The sequence below is a fragment of the Schistocerca nitens genome, chromosome 8, assembly GCF_023898315.1.
Source record: "Schistocerca nitens isolate TAMUIC-IGC-003100 chromosome 8, iqSchNite1.1, whole genome shotgun sequence".
Taxonomy (NCBI): domain Eukaryota; kingdom Metazoa; phylum Arthropoda; class Insecta; order Orthoptera; family Acrididae; genus Schistocerca; species Schistocerca nitens.
The window spans coordinates 289,379,580-289,396,103 of NC_064621.1; positions in this window are offsets into that span (position 1 = coordinate 289,379,580).

Genomic DNA, 16,524 nt, shown 5'->3' on the forward strand with positions numbered 1-16,524 from the left:
TCAAATGGCAACTCGCGTCAGAAACTGTTGTTCACCGAGGAAACAGAGCATCGCATTCATAGGAAGCAAGGCCTGCCTACGCAACTGTTTGCTTCATCTTCTTCGCTGGCTATCGTGGCAGTCAGTCGCGATCATTCAGTAACAAACACATTGCGAGCTGTTCCACCCAGGGTCCGTCAGCGTACAAAGTGACGTTTGCTGCTGAAGGCGTGGACTAGTGGCGGGTTCCCGACGCCAATATCTCATCGCTCAGTAGCGTCATTCAAGGACGTTTCCGGACGCGGGTTCCTAATCTCAATTTGTTACACAATATATCCTCTTCAGCCCCTCGGAGTTTGTCGCAATACTTCCGGGACAACCTGTATAGATAATATGGTAATAATAATTTCGTATGGTTCAATGGCCTGGTGTGTCGATGTATTGGAAGCCACTTCCGCGACTTGAGTATCCCTAGCTTACACCACTTATCCAATCGGAGAAAGGGGACCTACAGCATAATGTGGAATCTGAACCACTTGACGCTGCTGGCGACTCCTAGAGGTGAGAGAGGACGGCTGAATTGGCGAAACTGAGAAGTCCGTGGTCCGACTGACATTCGATTCCGAGATCTTTCGGGGTTTCATTTTTACCAGTTAAGGTATGATGATGATTGGTTTGTGGGGCGCACAACTGCGCGGCCATCAGCGCCCGTACAAAGTCCCAAATTTTTCACGGTCCAATTTTTTTCACAGTCGAATCTAGCCACTGTAATGAATTATGAGGATGATGATGACGACAACACAAACACCCAGTCCCCCAGCAGAGAAAATCCCCAACCCGATCGGGAGTCGAACCCTGGACCCCGTGATCCAGAGGCAGCAACGCTAGCCACTAGACCACGAGCCGCGGACCGATTGAGGTATGAATGCCTGTAAACGTCACATATTCACAATACGCGCCGTGGAATACTTGCAGAACCACTAAGGGTTAGCCGTGTAAGACTATACATACCAGGGGTTCTCCAACTTTTCCTCTGACTGATCACTTTGAGAATCGTGGTAATTTGATGGCACACCTTGTTTATTGTGAAGGAACACAAAAATTTTAAAAAATGAGAAAATCTTCTGTTATTCAGTGATTACTTCAATTTTAAGTTGTAACAAATAACACAAAAATCACAATAAATTTAAAAAGTAATTACTATTCTGAAACTGTCGTTAAAAGCCGCCATGTTGTTAACAGTTTTTTTCAGGGGGTGGGAGGGGGTAGGGGGGGGTGGAGCACTTATTCACTTTCCGTGCAACACCAGTGCTCCGCGGAACACATTTAGGGAAATGCTGATGTAGACGAATCGTCCACTCCGTACTGCGGCATCGAATTAGTTCGCGCCCTCAGGTAGGCAACCCAGCGAACAGATTTTCAAAGCAGACTGCTGTCGTAGCAGCAGTAGTAACTTAATGAACCGCATACACAAGCTCTTGCACACGTTTGGAAATATCACAAACGGTGACCATATTGAGCACTTGTACTACGAGTGAGAAACTTGGACAGATGCTTTATCCACTGATACATGTATGTTTTCTGCATGTCTTGTAGTTTTCTCGTATTAGTCCTGAAGGACCCGGACGGATGTGTGAATAACCCTGTAGATGTGGATCTTCATCAAGTAACTGAGTATTAAGTTGACACCCATTTAAGTAGAGTTGTGCTACCCGTTTCCGTCGTTAATCTTTCATAATACTTGACTCCATTATGATAGCAAAAGATGAATTCGATGGACAGTCAGGACAGTGAGTGGTCATTTCTAAGCTACACAGCCGAGAAGACGGCTTGGTCTCCCCGGGGTTGAGAACGTGTAAGAATGGTACCTAATGTGCCCAGCTAACAAGTTCTCAAAGTGCATAGTGAGATTTCGGAACATCTGTGCAGCCATTGAACTCGGCAGCCTCCAGCGGTAGTAGGCGGCCGCTTCCGCATAGTGCACCGTCGGCGGCCTTCCCACTGTGCGCTGGCCGGGTCCTCAGGCGCCCCGCGGCCACGGCTGCCGTAATTGGCCACGCACAATAGTGGCGTCGCGGCGCGGCGAGGCCCGCTGCAGGCACGCGCGGAATGGGCCCAAATTCGACGTCGGAATCCGGGGATCCCCCAAGCGCGCTACGTGCGCTCGCAGCGGGCACTGGCACACACGCCTACGCGCACCGCCCGCCGTTATTAAGTTTCCGACGGGGGGCGCCCGCGGACAATGTCCGCCCGAATCACAGCCGACGATTTCTTTCGCGTGAACGCGCCTTATAATAGGACCAGCCCGTGAGGAATGCCGGCCAGTCGTCCATCAGTCTCCAGTATTCCTCGTAATTTCTCTTTTTCAGGTCATGAAACTTCTCACTCGTCTGACGTGATGATCCAGTCTCAGGTATACTCTCTTTGTCTCTACACAGTCAATGAAACCAGCGTCGTCTCTAATTTTCTAGTATTTATCTCAATCACAGTTTTCGCATCTTCAGCTCTGATGACGTTATTGAAGCCGAGGCTGTATGTCTGTGTATCGAATGTACGGAAATTCCCATTACAACCTTCTAGGACTTGTGGAGGGGTGTGACTAGATAATATTTCGAACGTACCGTTTTCGTTCTACAACCATTTGAAAACATGTCGGTAACGCGATCACTTTTACGAGTAAAAATAGTGCTGAGAGCCATTTGAACAATTTTGAACCAACCATCACCATGAATACCCCGATGCATACCTACCTAGCAAATATGTTTTCAAACGGCCGTAGCATGGAAACGGCGCGTTTCCATACATAGGTTCGTATTCAAAATATTATGTACTCACTCCTCTCTGTAAGTCCTACAAGTTTGTAACGGGAATTTCGGGACACCCTATATATGCTAGTTGATGATTGTATTAACGATTTCATTGGGTTATGTCTGTCTATGTACAACTAAATAAATGCAATTCACGCTTCGGTAGATGGGTTTCGTCTTAAGGGGAGAGGCTCCACACAAAACATTTAACTTTTCTTCTATTTTATTGATTTCAATCGAATTTTAAAATCATACCTAGCACGTAAAGACCTAGCAATAACAAAGTATTGAAGTTCACAACTTCACAGGTATTTTAGTTTTGTCTTTTTAATATGATTTTAACCAATATTTGGTACTCAGACCTTAACCTCCACATTCCAGATTTTTAGTGCATTCACAAGATATTGCTCAACAATTCTATGAGAAATGTTATTAATTTACTTTCAGTATTTTTTTCAAGTATAAAATTAAAATGTTCTTTAATTATCATTACACAAATGTGATAATAACATAGACGACCTACATTTTCGATAATATTGATGCATGGAAGTATGGATATCTCTCAAGACTACTAGCTGCAAAAATTTCATTGATATGATTAATATTTAGAATAAAAAAGTTGGCATTGAACCTAGAAAAACAATCTTAAAGGAAAATGGGTTTTAAAATTTTATTAAAAACGGATTATAGTACGAGACACATATTCATTAAAATCCACCAGCACCATGCGTTTTCCTTTCTGCTCCTAGAAGGTTCTTCTTCTAATTCAGTAATTCCAAGATACGGGGAGTCTTTTTCTTGAATTTTTCCTTTTCTGGCAGCATCTTGTGAACTGCTTGATCCGTCGTTGATCTCTAGATAAACAGATCTACATCTGAGATGGTGATAAAGAAGTGCTGGGACCCCTGATTTCTTCAAACATCCCATAATGAACTGAGAAGCAGACTCTGCAGGACTCAAAATGATCCTTTTTTCTTTGGCACACTTGGACCAAATGACACTGCGCAAACCTTCATTTGCATTTTGTGTCTTCCCATCAGTGCATCTTACCAGTAGTGGATCAGATGTAACTCTCTGATAAGGTACTATCTTGACCACTGTGACAGCTGTCACTGTGCCACAACCCCTCGTGCAGACCATGTTTCAAACATTTCTTGGAAGTACTTCCAATTCGAATACAGTCGAATCATTTTAGGAGCTAAGAGTAAACACTCCTAAGATGTGAAATAGCTAATAATTTTATAAAAATTAATTTCTGTGGAGAAATCTACCCATAATTGACTGACACTATTAAATATGTCTAAATAAATTAAGATGTAATGCCTCTAGAAAAAGGTAAATTACATTTTGTTGAGTGGGACATACATAAATTTAACAGGAAAATCATCTTCTCCTGTGTTTACCATGGTGTCCATGTTTCAGCTATACTTACTCCGTCTTAACACAGTTAATAAAATCAACATCTTCACCAGTTATCTACAAATTTTTGTCAGTCACACTTTTCGCGTCTTTAACTCTCTACAGGCTGCTACTAACTTATTCATTCTCCGTCTCAGTATCCTACCTTTTTGAAGCATGGCGTTGTTCCCGCCGGGACTATATTTTCGTTTAACATTGTTCATCAGTCATATCTCATTTGATAGTTATAGTACATAAGGATTTTTTGATTATATCTTTATACAACTGAAGAACTATGATTTATGCATTGACAGACGCGTTTTACCGCAACTGATTGGAAGTGCTGCAGTTGCACAAAATATTAAGAAGAAACCCTAAAACAATTTTCTCATCTAGTGACCCAGTGTCTGCTCCATTGTCTCCGTCTCTACGTATTCGGTAAAATCAACTTTTAGTACATTTTTCAATCACACTTCTCGCCTCTTAAACTTGCTACTCACGCTTTCTTACTGATTCACTACCTCAACAAACTAAAACATATAATTATATAATCTCATATGAACAAAAGAAAATTTTAATTAATAATACGTCCAGTCACCCGCAACGTCGATAATTGCTTGGCATCTCCGTGGCATGTTTGAAACCAAGCTTTCCGCATATTCACGTAGATGAGACATCCAAATCCGTCGAATTTGCTTTGACAGCTGTTTCAAAGTGAATTTTGCTTGCACATGACGCAATCTTAAGAACAGGTTTGCAGAAAAAAAAACTTAAGAATAATTTTTTAGACTTTTGGTGCCACTTTACCTTTTGTGCCATGTTCCTTAAAGTCATCCACGTTTTTAACCAATTTATAACGTGTTACCTACTTTTGCACAAGTGACTGTGATTTCACCCTTTATTTAGACGACGCGGCACGAGTCATTTTCAGACCTTTGAGATGGCTACAAAGAAACACGGCCCTCAAAACACGACTCGTAAGCTGCACACATGTCTCATCTTGTGTATCTCAGACAAAAATTCAAAGGAAAATAATGCATTATGGACACTGCATGAAGGATAAAGCTTCCTATTGGGCTGTGAAAGAAGTAAGGCGATATCTTTTTACCATCTGTGTATAATGCTCATCACATTCTTACTTAACAGACTGTAAATTTATTCCAGGACTCGTGACCAGATTTCATTACCACTAAAGGTATCCTTCAGAAGGGAAGTCACATAAAGTACATGATTTTAAAATTGTAAACATAAATGGCGAGCTAAGGAGTATGTTTAAACTTTTACCGCTATGTAATTTATGTGACTTCCCTTCTGAAGAATACGCTTAAAGGTATTGAAGCTGGTCAAGTGTTTTACAATAAAGTTATCCAACCGGTTGGCCGTATAAATAGGCTATTGAAAATTTATTTACGGTTGCTGCTGTCAGGCTTGTTTAAAACTAGAAGAAGACTAATGCTAATTTTCACTACAGTAACTTGTCCTCTGCGGACGAATCGGGACTCCTGTGAGGTCGCCTTCTGCGAGGGTTGCGGCTGCCAGAGGTCTTCCGGCCGTAGCTCCCACTGCCCACTTCCCTCCCGAAGGCTTCACGGCGGTCCTTCCCCAACGGCCACAGTGGTCTTCCGGCGACCCTTATCGCCGGCGTCTCCGGTGCCGACCGGCTCGGAGGAGGCGGCAGCCGCGGCGGGAGATGCCTATCTCTGCAAAGTCAGCCCCGCCGCGCGGCGCCACACCTCGCTCCGGCAGCTGCTGCAGATCTTATCCCGCGGGAAGCTCAGCTGCGGTTACAGCTGACACCATCGCGACACGTTAGGGAGGCGTGCGCCGCTGGTGAGGCGGCGTCAGCACGAGAACCGAGTTGAGAGACTCCGTGGCGGGTAATTCGAAGGTATTCAGCGGAGAGGCTGCACTAGCCCGCGATCAAAAATATTAAGGATTCAGAATAAAAGTTCATTCTGCACTGGAGTGAGCGCTGGTATCAAACTTCCTGACAGATTAAAACTGTGTGCTGGACCGAGACTCGAACTCAATCCGCGTACATTCCGCTGCACAGCGAAACTGTAAAGTTGTGGTAAGCTCCCATGGGACCAAACTCCTAAGGTCATCGATGCCTAGACCTACACACTAGTTAATCTAACTTAAGGACAATGCATACCCCCATGCCCGAGGGAGGACTGACCTCCGACGCCGGCCGGTGTGGCCGTGCGGTTCTAGGCGCTTCAGTCTGGAACCGCGTGACCGCTACGGTCGCAGGTTCGAATCCTGCCTCGGGCATGAATGTGTGTGGTGTCCTTCGGTTCGTTAGGTTTAAGTAGTTCTAAGTTCTAGGGGACTGATGACCACAGATGTCAGGTCCCATAGTGGTCAGAGCCATTTGAACCATTTTTTTTACCTCCGACGGGAACGCTGCGCGAACCGTGGCAAGACGCCTCAGACCGGCACAGTGAAAATTTCATGTTAGAAACATCCCCCAGGCTGTGGCTAAGCCAAGTCTCTGCAGTATCATTTCTTCCAGAAGTGCTAGTCTTTCAAGTTTCGCTGGAGAGCTTCTGTGAAGTTTGAAAGGTAAGGGACAAGGTACTGGCAGAAATAAAGCTGTGAGGATGCGTCGTGGGTTGTGCTTGGGTGGCTCAATCGCTGGAGCTCTTCCCCATGAAAGGCAGAGGTCCCAGTTCGAATCTTGGTCTAGCACACAGTATTAATCTGCCATGAAGTTTCACTATTGCGGATGCTTTGATATGTAGCACTTCGTTTCCAATACGCGTGTGAGAGAGATAACGTAGATACAGAAGAATTGGACAAAAATTGTGGAAACAGCGCGAGAATTTTGGGTTACACGAGAAATTTCAGAAATCTAAAGGCCGTCAGTTCAACTAATTACCTAGAAAGAACAGTTACGAATAACTTAAAGTGAATCGATCACGCAGAAAATATGGTGGAGAAGGAGAACCATAGACTTTGTTTTAATGGTAATACACTTAGGAGATGCAGACAATCCGCTACAAAGACTGCGTACACTACTCTTGTCCGTCCTCTGCTACATTACTGCTGAGCGGTACGGGATATCAACTACATATGATTGCCAGAGGACATAGGAAATTTCAAAGGCCAGCGCGTTTCGCATTATTGCTAAAGAAGGGGGAAAGTGGTACGAATATGTTATGCGAGTTGGAGTGCCAATCATTAAAACGAAGGCTTTTTGCGTTGCGGCAGGATCATCTCATGAAATTTAAGTCACTATCTTTCTCCTCCGAATGCGAAAGTATTTTGTTGGAGCCTACCTACGCTGGCGGAAATGATAATAGTAAAAAAATAAGATAAATTTGAAATCGCACGGGACGATTAGGTGTTTGTTCTCTGTAGGCCCTGTTCGAGAGTGGAACGGTTAAGAAATAGAGTCAAAGTGGTTCGATTAATCTTGAGCCGGGAACTTAAGCGTGAATTGGAGAGTAGTCAAGTAGATGTAGTTGTAGTATTATGGAGATGTTCCATGAACTCGGATGGGAGTCCTTGGAGGGAAGGCGACGTTCGTTTTGCTAAACACTATTCAGAAAATTTAGGGAGCCGGCATTTGCGAGAGACTGCAGAACGACCCTACTGTCACAAATATGCATCTCGCGTAAGGACCCTGAAGTCAAGAGAAATCAGGGCTCGCATGGAAGCATATAGACGGCCGTTTTCTGCTCCCTCATTTATGACTGGTACAGGAGAGAGAATGCCTAGTGGTTGTGCCGCGCGGGATTAGCCGAGCGGTCAGGGGCCCTGTAGCCACGGACTGTGCGGCTGGTCCCGGCGGAGGTTCGAGTCCTCCCTCGGGCATGGGTGTGTGTGTTTGTCCTTAGGATAATTTAGGATAAGTAGTGTGTAAGCTTAGGGACTGATGACCTTAGCAGTTAAGTCCCATAAAATTTCACACACATTTGAACATTTTTTTGAACTAGTGGTTTTACATGGTACTCTCCGCCGACCACCGTATGGTGTCTATCGGGGAATTTGTGCAGACGTAATATGTCAGTATGTATACAGAAGCATGGAGAAATTCTTATGTCCTTGGCTCCATTTGCGAATGAAAGAGAGAAAGTACAATCTAAAAATGGTACGCAACGGCCAGTACACAATGGCGCACGGGCTAGATATGCAGATGTGGGCGGAAGCGTCCTCTTCATTATCGTGTTGCGGCCGCGGGACATAGTGCGGCGGCTCGCGCAGGTGTGCTGCCCCTGGCGACCCCGCAGCAGGACAAACACGCCGCCAGATACTGCGCCGCAAGAAGGCGCGCCGCGCCCTCCGCCGCCGAGGAGATGTTTATCGAGAACAAATGGCGGCGACTTCTCGGCGCGGCTCCGCCCACTACACACGCGCACGCGAGGTCCCTGCAACGGACATCTCTGCCCTCTCCCCCGCTTCACCCCCCTCTCCGCGCTCCCTCTGGTATCCCTGTGACTTACGCGTCTTGGGCGGGGCCACAGAAGCGGCTTCTTCGCGTCCGTCTCCCTGTTACCGACGCCCATGTCCAGTGTATCTTTCCTTGGATGACACTACTCATTTATTTATTGATTTACTAGCGACCCACGCCAGCTTCGCAGGGGTTACACCAATTGTCTGCGGCCGGACTACGTGTCTAGGGTAGCAGATAATATGTACAGCCGGCCAGAGTGGCCGAGCGGTTCTAGGCGCTGAAGTCTGGAACCGCGCGACCGCTACGGTCACAGGTTCGAATCCTGCCTCGGGCATGGATGTGTGTGATGTCATTAGGCTAGTTAGGTTTAAGTAGTTCTAAGTTCCAGGGGACTGATGACCTCAGCTGTTACGTCCCATAATGCTCAGAGCCATTTTTTTGATAATATGTACGGGGTGGTTCCAAAGTCATTAGCCATAGGACAGAATCTACATTAGTGATTCAATAGTCTTGGGCCATCATTTTGAAAGAAGAGACGTTCCACAGCAGCGTAGATAAATAAGTGCCCAAGCTCTTAAAGAATATTTACTAGACTTGACTATTCCTCTCATATCCCTGAATACGCCTTCGTCCTATGGGCCAAATGGGCCAAGACTATAGAATCACAAATGTAGACTTTGTCCTATGGGTCATGACTTTCGCACATGCAGGGGAACGTCATTAGAAAAAGTTTCGAAAAGTTTTCGACGAATTACTTCAGTTTTCTACACGATACTTTAATTTAAAAAAAAAATGTTTTAATGGCTCTGAGCACAATGGGACTTAACATCTGAGGTCATCAGTCCCCTAGAACTTAGAGCTACTTAAACCTAACTAACCTAAGGACATCACACACATCCATGCCCGAGGCAGGATTCGAACCTGCGACCGCAGCAGTCGCGCGGTTCCGGACTGAAGCGTCTAGGACCGCTCGGCCACACCGGCCGGCGATACTTTAATAAACAGTCGGACTAACATAGGCTATTTATTCTTTTAAACAACACTGTACAGGTTTTTTGTTGCAAACGACAGTGCAAAAGAAAATGATCTCTTGTTACGTAAATGTGCCGTTTCGCTTTCTGTATCACTACGACAGCTTAATTTGAGTGGGTAAACTGGTTGGGATCATCGGTATTGTGGTGTATGAAAGATCTCATCAGCGGTTGGAACTGTGAGCACAGTAACGTCAGAGGTGTTATTTCGCATAGTTTTAATCTGTAAATGAGTTGTATTACAGAGTTTCGGACGACCCAGGTTACGTGGAAGTATTATAAGCGAATGTTGATATGCCATGAATACAACTTTCCTAACGCACAGATTTCCTTCCTGAGAGGAAGAAAACAAAACAGCATGTTATTGTGTATACTACTTTTGTTTAAATTATGAAGAAACAGTGTATGCAGGAGAAAAAAATTTGTCAAATGATTTGAATGTCCTGCTATTGTAATTGAAACCGACTGCGGGAAAGAAAACAAGACCACACATTTTCACAGCGTAGCGCAATTGCCCGCTCACAGTGCGTTTTAACAGAAAATCTGTACATCGTTGTTTAAAAAGATATATAGCCTATGTTACGTCGTCTACGTCCGTCCGAATGTTTATTAGAGTATCGTGTAAATATTTAAAGTAAATCGTTCATGAACGTTTAGAGATCTTTTTTATAATATTCTATGGTTTTGTTATAATTTCGACTTCCATACCTGTATAATTGGCAAATTCGCAATGAGGAACCGAAATCTGCGCCCTGATACAATTCACAGGGATAACACAGATTACAACCTATATCCAATTCCCATACATATGTACCGTCAACTGCCGTGTCGCAATCGTAATACCGGCTCCCGTCAGATCACCAAAGTTAAGCGCTATCGGTCTTGGCTAGCACTTGGATGGGTCACTGCCCAGGTCTTCCGAGTGCTGTTGGCAAACGGGATGGACTCAGCGCTTGTGAGGACAATTGAGCAGCTACTTGACTGAGAAGCGGCACCGGTCACGTAAACGGACAAAGGCCGGAGCGGTGTGCTGACCACATGCCTCTCCAAATCCGCATCCGGTGACGCCTAAGGGCTGAGGATGACACAGCGGCCGGTTGATACCGTTGGGCCATCGTGGCTTCTTCGGATGATATACACCAACTAGGAAGCACTGCAAGGTTAGCTTACCCAAAATTTCCTCGTCTATTAATCTATTGGCGAAAACCGTATCAAAATCCCTACAGTAGTTCCTGAGATTAGCCTTCACATACAGACACAGAAACGCAGCCGAGAACTGTGATTTATAATGCGTATAGATTTATTTGGGTATGAAAACTCATATTGTAAAATTCTAAGGGCATATTAAAGTAGTGGAACCAACCATATTAACTAGACAGGTTGTGGAATTCTACCAAACCTGCAATAAAGCTAAAACTGAAACAATAAAATTTATCAGTTCGTTAAAAGAAGACTTGAAGGAAGCAACAATCACACAGCTTGATATACCAAACAGAAAACCCAAGAAGTCCAGAACAGCTTGGTCTAATGAGCGGCCTGGAGCCCATTCTGAGAGAATGGATGTAAATAAGCGCGAAATAAAACAAGCTCAAAAAAACCTGTGATAATGCCTTATGTTGTATATGGCGTGGTCAGGAAGGGCCAAAATGTGAAGTGACTCATCTGCCCCAGCCAATGCGTTTTATGCAACCCGCATCACCTTCAAAAACCATGCCCGAAATTTTCATATTCTTTCGCGCACTATGTGCAAACTATTATATCCACAGAAAAAATGAACAGAAATTTTTTGTAGCAAATTCAATGTAGTTAAATTTTGTACTGATATACGTTGTCGCTGAAGGCCACAGCGTTCGAGTTATTCAAGAAAAACCGCATGTGAAGATCACTTTTGCGTTTCTTGAATAATTCGAAAACTATGGCCTCCAGCGAAAATTTACCCCAATACAAAATTTAACTATTTTAAATTTCCTACAGAAAGGTCCAGTTCATTTTTGTGTGTAGGGCTAACAGTTTGTGTGTAGCGATTGAGAGAATATGAAACTTTCGCTCGTTGTATTTGAATGTGCTGCGGGTTGGATAAAGCGTACAGTTTGGGCGAGATTTCCACCCTCCTAAACATCCCCTAGGTCCGCTGTTTCCCATGTGATAGTGAAGTGGAAACGGCAAGGGACACGTACAGCACAAAAGCGTACAGGCCGATCTCGTCTATAGACTGACGGAGACTGCCGACAGTTGAATGGGGTAGTAATCTGTAATAGGGAGACATCCATCCAGATCATCACACATGAATTCCAAACTGCATCAGGATCTCTTGCAAGTACTATGGCAGTTAGGCGGGAGGTGAGAAAATTTGGATTTCATGGTCGAGCGGCTGCTCATAAGCCACACATCACTCCGGTAAATGCCAAGTGACACCTCGCTTGGTGCAAGGAGGGTAAACATTGGACTATTGAGCAGTGGAAAAACGTTGTGTGGAGTGACGAATCACGGTAAACAATGTGGCGATCCGATGGCAGGGTGTAGGTATGGCGAATGCCTGGTGAACGTCATCTGTGCAGTGCCAACAGTAAAATTCAGAGGCAGTGGTGCTATGGTGTGGTCGTGTTTTTCATGGAGGGGGCTTCACCGCTTGTTGTTTTGCGTGGCACTATCACAGTACAGGCCTACATTGATGTTTTAAGCACCTTCTTGCTTCCCACTGTTGAAGAGCAATTCTGGGATGGCGATTGCATCTTTCAACACTATCGAGCACCTGTTCATAATGCACGGCCTGTGGCGGTGTGGTTAGACGACAGTAACATCCCTGTAATGGACTGGCCTGCACAGAATCCTGACCTGAATTCTGTAGAACACCTTTGGGATGTTTTGTAACGCCGACTTCGAGCCAGGCCTCACCGACCGGCATCGATACCTCTCCTCAGTGCAGCACTCTTTGCAGAATGGGCTGCCATTCCCCAAGAAACCTTCGAGCACCTGATTGAAGGTATGCCTGCGAGAGTGGAAGCTGTCAGCAAGGCTAAGGGTGGGCCCACACCACACTGAATTCCAGCATTACCGATGGAAGGCGCCACGAACTTGTAAGTCATTTTCAGCCAGGTGTACCGATACTTTTTATCACATAGTGTATATCGCTGATGCTGTGAGCAACTGTCGACTATACCGAGATACGGATGCAGCATTTTGCGGAGTCGCGAGACTATATTGAACACACGTTGTAACTTGTGATCATTTCATAAAAAACCGCCAGAACCATCGTTATCATGGGTTTGATCGTTTCTCCCGTTTTCCTGCAGCCACACCACATTCTGACTGCTTATAGCGCCAATTTTTCAGCAGGTGGCAGAAAGTGGGACTTTTTCTACTCCGTGAGCACACCAAATAATCAACATATCTACTAAGTTTCAGCGTCCTGTTGTGTATACGGTACGCACTGCAGCACTCGAAACACCGGCAGTTTAATTATAACCGCCCGGTATTTACGGGCTCTCTTGTCGGCTCTTCCCCTTAGTGAACACAGTCCACATACTTCTGGTTCCCATCAATCGCACGCTTGTGCAGAGGGCACCGGTGTGTGACTGCCACGGCTCGTTGCCGTGACGACGCGAGGTTTCATCCTCCCCAGGGCGGCGCTATCTCTGTCGCCTGAAGGCCGTAATTCCCCGGCTACGGCTACTCCGTTCTCGGGGTATTATTATTATCAGCGGAACTTGGTACCTTTTTAAAGGAGAGGCCGATAGAATTATCTCCCGAAGGCAATTACCGAGATAGTATCTAAACGGCCGCGGTAAGTGGCGCCGCGTCGGGAGAGGTCGCGGCTGGCGCGCGAGCACCCGCCCTGGGAGAGAAAATTTTTTTAATAAATCACGGCTAAGTAGAGGAACATTTAGCGGCGGCCGGGCGCGTTATCTGAGAAAGGGGGCGACTCGGAGCGGGCGAGGGCGGGCGGCGCTCTAACTGCCTGTCACACGGCCTGTGAATTCTGATGTCCTGTTGATGAAGACGTCCTGGAGGTCGAAACGTCGCTCACCGCCGTACGAAAAGATCATCGGATGGCAAGGAAAACATGAACGTAGTCACTGTGCCATACTGTGGACCAGTCTCGCTAAAGTTTGCGAGCATTTTTAAACCTTGCAGTGTCAAAATAGCTTTGCAGACAAATAATCTGATGGCTCATGATGCTGACAAAACGATAAACAATTTCATAAGATAAGGACTGTATAAAATACATTACGTGTTCTGTGATGCAAAGTATATTAGACAGACAGTAAGAACATTTTCAGTCATATATGTGGAATATAAAGATACTTACACACAAAGTAATTGCGAAAATCAACTGTTGGGAACCAAATGCACGAAACAAGCCATCCTCTTAAGGGATTGAAGATGACATAGAAATCCCGCACATAGAAAAGAAAGGACGAACACTCTACGTGTTACAAGACCTGGGTATTGCCAATCACGAAAATAAACGCGATAATATTCTTAACGGAGCGAGATTTTCTTAACGGCTATTTAGAATTATTTTAGAGCAGATCCATAATTACAAATCTGCGACACATCTTTGACAAAACAGATAGATGCAAGTAGCATCATTGGAAATGAGGAAAAGCAGGTGACCAATAGAATAGACATATGGCTGAACCAGTACTGCGCTTACTCCATAGTACCTCGGACATGTCAGCTCACGGTTAAGTCCCGGACATATGTAGAAGCGTCAACTTCTCACTCATGGATCCCGCAGCTGATTACGAAGACACTGCCTGGTATCTGGTGCGGAGTGCGATGCGACGGCCGCTAACAGAAGTTGACGATTTTGATGTAAGAGGAGGACGTTCAGCCCAACACGATTTAATTCTCTTTTATTTGACGAACGCCACAAATGTGTTTTAACAATCATGAGCTGAGTTTGACAACCTGATGATGAAAGCACTGTCTCTCAAAACGCGTTGTTGGGTTGTGTATAGGAAATGAAAATCACTGAAAGATACCAGTTTTAATGTTAAATTATAGGAACCGCTACCTCATTGCCTTAAAATGGACAATCTTAAATAGTTCTTTTAAAGATATGTTCACTTCCACATTATTTTTAGTTATGGCGTGTGCAGATTCGATTGTAACACTCTTTGATGTAGGATCATGACAGAAGTGATACTACAGAAAATGAGATATCTCGTAGTGATACAGTGGCTGTAATGTGGGGTCTGAGCGGGGTACGGTCAAATGGGGAGGGAGGGTGGGGGTCCCCAGGGATCAGTGTTGGGGTCACTCTTGTTCCTTATTTATGTAAATGACATGCCCTCTAGTATTACAGTTAACTCTAAAATATTTCTGTTTGCTGATGACCTTGTTAGTAAAGAATGTTGTGTGTAACATTGCCTCGGTTTCAAATACTGCAGTTCGGACATAAGTTCATGGCTTGTAGAACATAAACTAACGATAAATCACTGTAAGACTCAGTTTTTACAGTTTGTAACAAATAATTCAACAGAACTCAAAGTTTTAATTTCACAGAATGGGCATACGATTTGTGAAAATGAAGAGTTCAAATTTATAGGTGTTCAGATGTACAGTAAACTGTAGTGGAAAGCCCACATTCAGGACCAGGTTCAGAGACTTAATGCTGCCATTTTTACTGTTCGAATGGTATCTGAAATCAGTGATCGTTCGACACGAAAATTAGTCTACTTTGCTTATTTTATTCGCTTATGTCGTACGGTATTATATTTTGGGATAAATCTTCCCATTCTAAAGGGATATTTTTGGGTCAGAAACGGGCACTTAGGGCAATAAGTGGCGTAATTTCGCGAGCCACTTGTCGACCCCTGTTCACTAGTCTGGGTGTTTTGTCATTGGCCTCTCAATATATATATATATATATATATATATATATATATATATATATATATATATATAGAGAGAGAGAGAGAGAGAGAGAGAGAGAGAGAGAGAGAGAGAGGCCAATGACAAAACACCCAGACTATATATATTCTTTACTGTCGTTCCTTGTTAACAATATCAGGTTGTTCCCAAGAATAAGCAGCTTTCATTCAGTCAATACTTGGCAGAAATCCAACCTGCATTTGAATCGGACTTGCTTAAATCTTGTGCAGAAAGGTGTGCAGTATACTGCTGCATCCAGTTTCAATAAGCTACCACAAGAATTCAAAAATCTCTGCAGTTTCAAATCGAAACTGATGAATTTCCTCATGGGTCACTCCTTCTATTCTGTTGAGCAGTTTCTTGCAAACTTAAGCTGATTCTTATGTTATATTGTTGATTGCGTTTACTTAAACTTATGGATTGACTTTTTGTGGGTTCATAAGCATTTTATTTTTATCTGTTATTACTTTTATGTCGTAATTTCATGTACTGACACGTTCCATGACCTTGGAGATTTGCTCCTCAAATTGGTCCTACGTAACTTGACGTGTAAATAAATAAATAAAAACAGAAGATGAAGCAAACACACACCAAGACAAGATACAGCAGAACACAACCGTAGCTACTAAACATCATAGACACGTAGAATAATATCAGAGACAGGATACATACAAACACAGCTACACAGATAACGTAAGAGAAAAGAAAATACAATCCTCACCTGAAATGCATAAGTCGATAACCTCATTTCAAGATGTGGCTTCCTGACAAGCCTCATAAAGAACTGACAGCAATAACTACTATAATAAGGTTTTTAAAACGTATTTACTAAACAAGTGCCTACCTCAGCCTCACACGGGTAGTGTCTATGGCTGGACCACTTGTTTGTAATCTATCGTGAGGAGCGATATGATGCATGGCACTCTCGATCATAGTCGTATCATGCCGCGCTTTGGAAAGGAATTTCCGAAGAGCGAGTTAAGGCCTGATGCTCTCGAGCTGCAGCAAACCACGCCTCACGATCTTCATT